Source organism: Labeo rohita, chromosome 21, assembly GCF_022985175.1.
Source record: "Labeo rohita strain BAU-BD-2019 chromosome 21, IGBB_LRoh.1.0, whole genome shotgun sequence".
In the NCBI taxonomy this organism is placed as follows: domain Eukaryota; kingdom Metazoa; phylum Chordata; class Actinopteri; order Cypriniformes; family Cyprinidae; genus Labeo; species Labeo rohita.
In genome coordinates, this window is record NC_066889.1 from 14,428,685 (window position 1) to 14,439,823 (window position 11,139).

General features: G+C 36.9%; 1 long non-coding RNA gene across 1 annotated transcript; it reads left to right on the forward strand.

The window, feature by feature from the left end:
- The first annotated feature begins 309 nt into the window (after positions 1–309).
- On the forward strand, positions 310–9,196 carry LOC127152536 (uncharacterized). The gene is made up of 3 exons (XR_007825087.1): positions 310–574; positions 3,018–3,150; positions 8,045–9,196. It is a non-coding gene; the product is annotated as an uncharacterized LOC127152536 (long non-coding RNA).
- Positions 9,197–11,139: the final 1,943 nt, after the last annotated feature.

Sequence of the window (11,139 nt, forward strand, 5' to 3'; positions counted from 1 at the left end):
GTAAAGGCTAAAAGCATGAACAAAATCGACAAAACTCCACTTTCATGGGAGCATTTAACTTCTGAATTCGTAACGTATGGTAAATATAGTCCATACAGTCTCATTTCTGAGGTTAAAGGTTGAGCCTACATTGTTAGAATTTAGCAAGGCCTACTCTAGTTTGAGAGTCTGACTCGTAACTCTTCCCTCCCCTTCACTTTAACATGCAGGGAGCCACACGCAATACACTGTGACGAATGAGCTGGAAACCATGGCAACAGCAGGGAACAAGCGGCTTGCCATTCTTCAGCTGTACATTCAGAGCGACAGTCTGGTTGACCAGCAGAGTGCTAACGGTGGGCCGGTGGCTTGATTCATTGTTGTGAATCATCTCTGTAGGTCTAATGAGCGTGTTCATTTCAACACCTCCTTAGAACATGAGAGGGAGTCCGGTACAAGGAGGGGGAAGGGAGGGCTATCTGACTCACGTTGGACACGGAGGAGCCGAAAAAGGTAGCTGAAGGTTTCTCTGTCAACCCCTATCCCGTCACTATCGTACCGCTACGAGGAGATGCGCTCTGACTCACTGTGAAGTGTAAGTACTTAATGTACCAAGGGCAGCACGTATCGGCGTAGGGACGCTTAAACAATGACGATAGAGTGGGGTAAGTTGTATGAGGCATCGGCATCAGGTGTGGGCTGTTCGTGGGCGGCAGCGGAGAGGAACATGTCATTCAAACAGGAACGTGAGGCCTTTATATTATATTACAATTGTGCTGATGTTATGAAAGGTCAGAGATGATCATCCTACACACTGCATACTCACTCCTGCCCATGAAATCACGTTTTAAACGTATTTATTTTCTGTTTCATGCTATTTCATCCGACCATCCAATAAAGTTTATTAAATACTATTTGACTTATTATAATCAATATTATTTTATTCACAATGTGGATTTGAATGGTAGAATCTAAAAAAATGATAAAGCTATTAATTTCCACCTTCTATGATGTTAGGCAGTGCTACAAATCTTAATCTCTTTACTGTAGTATAGTGAAAACTGACTACAAAGCAGTATTTTCCAAACAGGGTTTAAAATAATTTTTTAAAAAAACCCTGAATTGTGACCAACAATCACATCCAAGATGTAGAGGACTTTGTTCCTTCATCAGACCAGATCTGGAGAAATTTAGCTCACCAATGGATCCTCTGCAGTGAATGGGTGCCGTCGGAGTCCAAACAGATCATTTTAACTTTAAACCATCACTTATGGACAAAATACAAAAAAGTTCATAATCCATAATAATGCTTCCTCCAGTTAAAAAGCCTATCCCCTGTTGACTCCTCACACCAAAATTCACCAGTCTCTGTGCATATTTCTCTCCTGATTCAGACAAGGTTACATTTTCACTGAAGAAAGCAATATTATGGAAGGACTAAAGTTAGAAGAGAAGAAAACTTCTAGAACAAAAATGTACAGATAATGTACTCACCCCCTTGTCATCCAAGATGTTCGTGTCTTTCTTTCTTCAGTCGTTTTCTTTATATAATGGACTGCTATGGGGCCCCGAGTTTGAACTTCCAAAATGCAGTTTAAATATGGCTTCAAGCGATCCCAAATGCGGATGTAATCCTATTTTAGGAAGAAGGGTCTTATCTAGCGAAACAATCGGTTATTTTCATTAAAAAATCTCAAACGCTCATCTTGTCTTGCTCTCCCTGAATTATGTGTATTCTGGCTAGACAGTTAGGGTATGTCAAAAAACTCCAATCTTTTCTCCCTCAACTTCAAAAATCATTTCAAATTCATCACTGCAGAAGTAGCGACCCAGTCTTTGCAAAGTGAACATGCAAAGAAGAACAAATACCCTTAACAAAAAAGGTAAAACAGCGATATAGGACGATTTTGAAGTTGAGGGAGAACACGAGATGGGAGATTTTGCGACATACTATAACTGTCATGAACTGGAGAAAACAGAATTCAAGCAGAGTAAGACAAGATGAGCGTTTGACATTAAATGATTTATTAGTGAGCAAGTGATGCATTGCTAAATTTTTCCAAATCTGCTCCGAAAAAGAAGCAAACTCATCTACACATCTCGGATGGGCGAGTACATTTTCAGTATTTAAAACGTCACACCTTCACAAGCGGATAAGGATTTTAGTTAAAATTTTGAATCAAACTTCAAAATAAAAATTCCTTTATATTTAAAAAGGGTCTGTGGACACTTTTCGCTCGTTTCCACCTAGTGGTACGGGCCAGTACAGTACGATTTGGGATGGAACGCCCTGATCCAGCTTGCGTTTCCACCGCCAACAGTACCCTCACTTGATAGGCGTGGTGTATGCCAGAAGGTAGCGATCGACAATAAAGCGTGACAATAAGCACAACTCTGCCTCTTTTTGTTAAATGCCAGTTTTAATGAACAATAATAGCCATTATAAAAGTATAAGTACAAAGAGGCTTATATAAGAGGAAATAAAAACAAAAGCAAACAATTCAGTCAAACATATGCTACAAAGTCAGCGCTGTACTACAGTAAAGTTCTAAATAAATACATAAAGTTAAACATAACTTTGTGCTCAGCCAAACTGATATGACCAGGAAAAAATAATAGATTCATGAGAACTACGACTGCCAGTTAGGTATACCCAAAATGAATAGTAACTCATGTTTAATCACTACAGAGACATCAGAGCCAGCAGCAAATGTCAGAAGAACTAGCCGAGCTATAGCTGCTCTAGGCAGGATACTTGAGCACTGAGCACCCGGTGATCGCCTGGAGCTCAAAATAGGTGCTCTCTTTATAAATAAACTGCATATTTGAGTTTTAAACAACTACATTCTCACCTGAAAACTCTTAAAGCTACATTTCATGACAAAATAACAGTAATGCTTTGAAAATGATGCGGGTTTTAGGTCAATTACTGATGATGTTTCAAAAGTCCACAAGAACGTATATTGAAAAATAGCTACTGTCTGTGTGAAAATATAAAGTGATAAAATACACTCTTATCTTTTTGTGTTTGTATTTAGAGCCCTCTGATGCTGCATTTAAACTGTATTTTGGAAGTTCAAACTCAGGGGCACCATAGAAGTCCACTATATAGAGAGAAATCCTGAAATGTTTTCCTCAAAAAAAGACATTAACATCTTGGATGACAAGGGGGTGAGTAAATTATCTGTAAATTTTTGTTCTGGAAGTGAACTTCCCCCTTTAAGTCTTTAACTGAACACCACCTTCTGAACACAAAAAACTGCTCTGTGATGTTTAATGAATTTCTCAGTGAGCATAATTAATCTAGCTTCTCACATTGGGTGGTTTGTATGCATGAAGAAGTCCTCCTATGGACCCCACTGTGAGAGGTCATGTCTGTGGGCAGAGAATTACATGGACAGTACAGTCATCCAATGAGTCACCAAGACCCCCTAATGTCCGCTAAAGCACGTCTTCAGATTACAAGCACACCCCAACACAACCGCCCACAACAAAAAAAAAAGGCTACATTAAAAAACACTATGAGAGTATGTGACAAGGCAGAACCTGATTGAAGTACAACATGTTCCTGGATCAACATCTTTGTTGACCCTGAAACAACATTGTGATTAACCAATCAGATTTGAAAAAACAGTTTAGGCTTACAATCAGTGTTTTGTGCTTGTACATCCGTGTCATTCATCTATCATTTCCTCTGATTTTAGGGATTACTCATGGGTAAGGTTAGGTTTAGGTGTAGGGATATGGTCAAGATTAAATTTTTGGATTAAAATGTTGTTCCAGGGTCAACAAAATATGTTGACCCAGGAACACATCTATCTCAGCAAAATCAGGAAGAGCATGTGACATTTTAGAGCACAGATTTGCCAAAACAAGTTTATATGTAAAAATGGCTGCAAAGTTACAGAAATATTATAGCTCAAGGTTTGTGTTTGATGACATTTCAGGGTGTGTCAAATGAACACATCTTGTTAAAGAAGTCCACTTCCGGAACAAAAATTTACAGATAATTTACTCGCCCCCTTGCCATTCAAGATGTTCATGTCTGTCTTTCTTCAGTCGATAAGAAATTATGTCTCTTGAGGAAAACATTCCAAAATTTTTCTCCATATAATGGACTTCAATGGTGCCCCCAAGTTTGAACTTCCAAAATACAGTTTAAACACAGCTTCAAATGGCTATAAACAATCCCAGCCATGGAAGAAAGGTCTTATCTAGTAAAATGATTGGTCATTTTCGAAACAAACTGACAATTTATATCCTTTTTAACCTCAAATGCTCATCTTGTCCAAGTCTCCGTTTTTTCAGTCCAACAACTCAGTTTTTTCCAGTTCAATATGGTCAACACTGTTAGGGTATGTTTAAAAACTGCAATCTTGTTTTCTTTTCCAACTTCAACATCATCCTATGTCGCTGCAGAAGCACCAACCCAGTGTTTACAAAGTGAACATGCAGAGAAGATCAAACACCCTTTACAAAAAAAGGTAAAACAGCAATGTTTTTTGACAAGGGAGTGAGTAAATTATCTGTAAATTTTTGTTCTGGAAGTGGACTTCCCCTTTAAATGAGGTAGACTTCAACCGATATCTAGTGTTGAGGTAGTAAGGAGCAGTGAACAATGCGTTGGGACCCTGCCGATTGAAACGCAGCTCGTGTTTAAGCTATAATTTCGAAGCTACATTTCCCCCTTTGACTTAGGCCATCTCTGATCTCCAGACATGTAATCATTTCTTCAATGACTTTCTTTATTCAAGCAAGCACCTCAATGGCCTCATTTGCAGGAATGACAGGGCAATATTTGTTCGCCGCTTGCTGAAGCACTCAGGCCCTATGGGGAGATCTGAGGCAGCCTTGTTAATATTCCACTCAGTGGTCAGGCTCTTGTGAGGGATCACAGCAGATGAAGCACGGCGTCGTGTAAAAGTGACGCGCTGTGTCACTAACAGGGCTGTGGGATAATGAAGATGACTGCTCTCCTTGACAGTGTCCTCTCCTTTCTTCCCTCCCTTGTGGGAAACACTTCTCACGTTTTCCTCTCCTCAGCACTAATCCGAGGAGAGTCTGGCGCCCCCACGCTCGCCATTGCCCCGCAATTATGTTACACTGAACATGCTGAGAACTAAACATGGAGACCAATGACTGCAAAAACCACCACGTTGCCCAATTAGAATTTCAACAATTGTTTCTCACTCCTCTGGTAAAGCCTTTTAAGCATTTCAAACAACCTTCAGCTAAGCATGCAAGCTCAATTATCATTTAAAATGAGGATGATTAGAAAACATTCTAAGCGCAATACACAGGCAATGAGACATGCACACGGTGGCAATTACAGTACACTAGAAAGTACTAAAAGCTGTTTGGAAAACCAGTTCAGACTGACTTTTTCCTGTAAAAACATTATTCATTATGCCACGCTCAATATACACACAAAATGTGCAATCTATCTCAGTAATAGGATGCCTCAATTAATAACTAGAAGGTACATTTCCAGTTTAGATGAACAGGCTTGATATTATGGGGCCTAGCTTGGAAGTCTGTCCCTTTGTTGATGGGAAACGCCAGGGGACAGTGATTCAAACGTACTTTGAAAGCAAATGGAATCAAATACTTTCTCAGACTGAATAAAACATCCCTAGATATCAGCAGCCCTACATTGTTTTGACAACATCAGGACATAAAACAGCTGGATCAGAATCAGTGTTCAAACTGAGGAGTTCCAGACATGCTTAAGAGAAAAGATATAGAAAAAAATGGGTGAGTTAGAAAAGATTAGGGGGGAGGAAAATGTATTATTGCCTTTGCATAGTGTTTAAAAAAAAATCTGTACTTAATGCATGATTAGGTTTCATATAAAGCTGCCAAACAAAATGCTGAAGTCACCACAGCTTTGAGGTAAGTAACTGAAATGGAACCAAATGAGACCCTGTTCCTGCTAAAACATCCACTGGCATAGAGCTGAAATTTAATAGATTTATTTAAAAGGATGAATTCATTTAATCCAGCATGAGGGTTGAAACCGGGTCATTCTGTATAACGAGCACTACTACTGCTAATTTTGCCCCAACTTGACACTGTAAAATTCAGATAAAGCATAAGAATGTTCTATAAATGAATTAGGTGTGAGTCCTGAAATTATAGTTTTAATATTATGATTTTAACTTGATATATGGAGGCCTGTTTCAGCCACTGAATTAAAAAAAAAACATTAAAAATTACAAGACACAAACTTGCAGTTTGTTGCAGCTTGACATTTTTTTTCAGAATTCTGAAATTTAAACTTACAACTGAGAAAAAAGTAGCAATTCTGACAACTGCAAGATATAAACTCACTATTGTGACCTTTTTCCTCAGAATCGCGAGTTTATATCACACAATTCTGAGAAAAAGTCAGAATTGCGAGATATACACTTGCTATTGCAAGAAAAGAAGTCAGAACTGCAAGATTTGTGAGAAAAGCCAGAAATCTTTATTTCTCGCAATTGCAAGTTTAAATCCTGCTATTCTGACTTTATAACTCACAATTCTGAGAAAAAAAAAGTCAGAATTGCAAGATACAAACTCACATTTGTGAGAAAAAAACAGAATTGAGAGTTTATATCATGTAATTCTGACTTTACAACTCACAACCGCGAAATTTATATCATGTAATTCTGAGAAAAAAGAAAAAAGTCAGAATTGCGAGTTTATATCATGCAATTCTGAGGAGAAAGTCAGAATTGGGAGATACAAACTCATATTTGTGAGAAAAGTCAAAATTGTGAGTTATATTGCAAATCTCACTTTATTTCTCACAATTGTGAGTTTATATCCTGCTATTCTGACTTCATAACTCACAATTGTAAGTTTATATCATGTTATTTTAAGGAAAAAGTCAAAATTGCACGTTTATATCATGTAATTCTGAGGAAAAAGTCTGAATTGTGAGTTTATAATCCTTTATAACCTTTTTATTCAGCGGAAGAAACAGGTTTCCATACAGATATGATAAAAAGGAAGCATAGTATTTTATTTTATTTTTTGTTTGTTTATTGTTTTTTTTTGTTGTTTTTGTTTTTGTTTTTATGTATTTGTCCATTTCCAGAAGGGGTTGACCTTCATGAGCAATGACACAATTTTTCACAACCCACTGTCCAACAACAACACTGAAAACCCAACCACAACCATATTCAGTGGCGGAAACAGGCTTCCATACTAATATGCTAAAAATTAAGCGTAGTATATATATATATATATATATATATATATATATATATACATACATATATATATAAAATTTTATTCGTTTATCGTTACTTTTTTTTTTTTTTTTTTTAATGTATTTGTCCATTTCCAGAAGGGTTTGACCTTCATGAGCAATAACAATTTTTCACAATCCACTGTCCAACAACAAAACTGAAAACACAACCAGGAAGTTACACTATCTGAGGCAAGGCAGTGTTGGATTGCAGACAAGTCAGCCCATCATTTCAATGTCTCAGAAACAAGTGGTGTGCATCCATCCTTTACAGAAAGTCCACAATGGCACAATAAAGGGTGGCTTGTTTAGTGGATATGTGGAACAACTTGACCACGAGATGCCCTGCTGAGCCACATGGATGTGACTCAGAGTGTAATAACCAGCGAATGAGGGCATTAAGTCTGTGTGACAGTGTTCCGAAGGCCCACTTTACGTCTGACGGGGGGGGTGTTAAAGGTCAAGGCCACATCCAGCGCTGTTATTCCTCTAATTTCACTCCCTGTCAGAATCGTTCTGCTCTCCGTTTGTGTGAACGGTTTAAGTCTTTTTATTCAGGCCCATTAACAAATGCTATGAATTGAATTATTCGTGTCATCTAATAACATGAAGTAACATTTTAACTTCATGACATGAAAACAAGACATGAGTGTTTTTGATGCTGATTTATTAAAAACAACTAGTCATGTGTTCATCATCAAATTAAACTAGTCTTGTCACAAAAATCCAGTTTTTTTTTTTTTTTTAACTGTTACAGAACAAAAACTGAATCTCAATGTTCTACTCTGGGCTTTTGTAATAACTGACTTTATCATTATTTTTCCTTTTCAGCTCTGCTCTGAATGGATTCTTACCTCCAAACTAGACTAGACCATACCTACGAGCTCCAAAACAGACATGTTTATTCGCTTTTAAGGAAGTGAACTGATCACTGAAGTGAACAATCTATGGCCAGAGTGCATTTGTCAGCTATGAATTTGACTGCACTGATGAGACTCATGTTACTTCAGTAAATGATGAAGAATTATTTTATCTGAATAATTTAAGCTTCCTGGGATGATTTTGACTGGAGATGGTAAGAGTGTAATTTTTCATTTTATTCCCTGAAGTACTAACAACAAAATTATGAACTTTTGTGTGGATTTTAGGATATTTAAATCTTATTTAGCCTTCCTCAAACTCTATGTTAGGGTCTTCCTCTTTTTTTTTTTCCATTTCTGTTCGTTCAGTCTGCATCTAAAAAGTCATCAAGTTTTGAATCAATCAAAAAATTTGTGGAAAAAAAATAAAATAAATAATAATAATTCGAAAATGGAAAATAAACATGCAAGTACATAAAGGAATACATTTGACCTTTTTTGTCATTTTATTCCCCTTCATGTCACTCCAAATCTGTTAGACTTGCTTTCTTTTCTGTGAAACACAAAAGCAGCTGTTTAGCAGTATGTTCAGGCTGCTTTTCCCCATTTAATAATAGATGAGGGCTGGAGTATCACTATAAAATTACCTTAAAGTGGTCCATATAAAGTCTGAAGCCATAATGTTAATCTCACTCCTCCTCTATTTCACCTGAGACTGGAGAGTTACTATAAAGGAAAGTTTTGCAGTGAATAACTGTTCATATTTGATTTTCTTGTAACAACTTTTTCTGAAATGCTGTTTATAATCATACACCCCCTTAGACAATCCATCTCATGAAAAGTTAACTTAATAAATGAATAAATGAATACAGTACATACACTATTTATGCATATTTATTTGACACACATACTTATTTACATTTCACTGCATTTGTACATAACATATCTGTACATACAAATACCATCTATTGTCTATTTTTGTATATTGTGTATTTTTTCTTTAAATATTTTTTGTATACTGATATTTCCTATTTACTTTTTATTCAATTTTATTTTTTTATGCTCTTTATCTTGTCTTGTCACTGTCATTCTGTTGTACTGTGGAAGCTTCTGTCGCCAAAACAAACATACCTGGCAATAAAGCTCTTTCTGATTCTGATGATCCTTGTTTTCAAACAGAGTACTTGTTCCTGATGAGGTAAAAGAGGAGGGCAGTTACAATAATAATAATAATAATAATAATAATAATAATAATAATAATAATATTCAGTATAATGTCAGCCATGGCTTTCACCAGTCTTAACAAAATGTCTAGTTTTGTGGATATCAACCTTGTTGTGAAGTACTGAGTGATTGCAGTGCATGTAGTGCAAAGTGTATTTGGTTTGTGTTCTTTAATATTTCATAAGTTGTTATTACACACTGTGTAACAATAGTATAATTTAGCATGTTCTTAAAAAGCAGTGATACCAAGTATATGATTTCTTGGTTTGTGAACAAAATAGTGATGAAATAGAAGTAGCGAGCAATCTTTTCTTTCATATTATGACATTTCACAATTTCAGTTTCAGTTAGATTGATGTACAAGATATGATTCATGAAGCTATGAAAATTATTTTTTATTATTTAATTATTTGTGGTAAGTTCAGTCATGGCACAGCTGGTCATGAGATCAACATGAAGATATACCTTAGTACCTTACCATGATAAACAGACTGTGGTGTTCTGACCTAGAGAGCCATGAAGTGCATCTCATCCACTGCTGAGCTGTCTTCATTATGTAGTTGCCCCAGAGCTAAACCACAAAATACACTTCTATCAATCCTATCCTATCAATCCTTCTATAATCTTTATTAGAAATTGCAGATTTGCTAAAGAGTACAAGGCAACATTTTGATTCTGTAAATGAAACTGCAGAGTAACTTTTTTTTTATCTCCAAAAGCTTTAGTTTTATCAGATTTATAAAAGAAAGCTACAGGTTTATGATTCACTCCAAGAACAGCCGAGCTCCCGGAAGCGTGCTGTGGGCGGAGCTAAAAGAATCATCAGCATAGAGATACATCTATGGTCACGAGCACTTGCTAACTAACTGCTAACAAAACACTCACACTCACTGCTCACTTACCGCCTGCAGCCCCGAAACATGACTGGGATTTAATATCTTTTAGTATCAAACGATGTGAAAATACATCGTCGAACTAGGCCTTGTTTATAAAACATTCGTAACCGAAATGACGGAAACAATCAAACACACTTGCGAAACTTCATTGCTGCCCCGGAAAAACAAACTGCATTCACTGTTCACATAACGCAGGGCTCTTCAGGAAGCTGAACAAGTTTATCTTTCCTTCACAACCAAAAACACAAATTTTTGGAGAAACTCTGGCAAGTCCTGTGCAATGCTGTCGAGCGAAGCACGATGATGGGCGCGCTCTTGCTCTCGCTCTGGTCGATGGGGGCGCACGCGCGTTCTGTCGGGTTAAATGCCCATAAAAGGAATTCTGGTCTTCGTGACGTCATCAACAGCTGTGGGCTATAAAGGCTAGAAGGGAGACAGCTGTGGCTACTGGGCAGCACACATCAATCTAACATTATTTTTGTCGTACTGTACAACAATAATACTGTTTTTGTATTATAGTAAGGGCTAAGTTTAGGGCTGAGGTAGGGTTAGATGTTAATAAAACACAAATAGGTAGAAAAATTAATTTCATTGTTAGCTTCTGGTCAGAGCTGTAACTTATCCCTTCTAGGCACAACCACAGCCATACTCGAAAAAAAAAAAAAAAACCCGAAACTTGTACGAACAGGAAGGTTTGTATTTGGCACAGAAATACTCCTTTACATGTTCAAGTCAATGTATAATCAGACTATATATTTTTAATATTTCGGGTATTGTTATTAAAGGTTTTACCTATTATTGCTATCAAAATTTCTGTAAAAATAGCTCGTTTTACATCTAACAAAACACAATTTCGCTGCAAAACTATGTTTTATCCACAAATATATATATATGGGGGCTATGATGCGATGGCGTATGATTGGTTGATGGCTGGGAGGTGCCCATA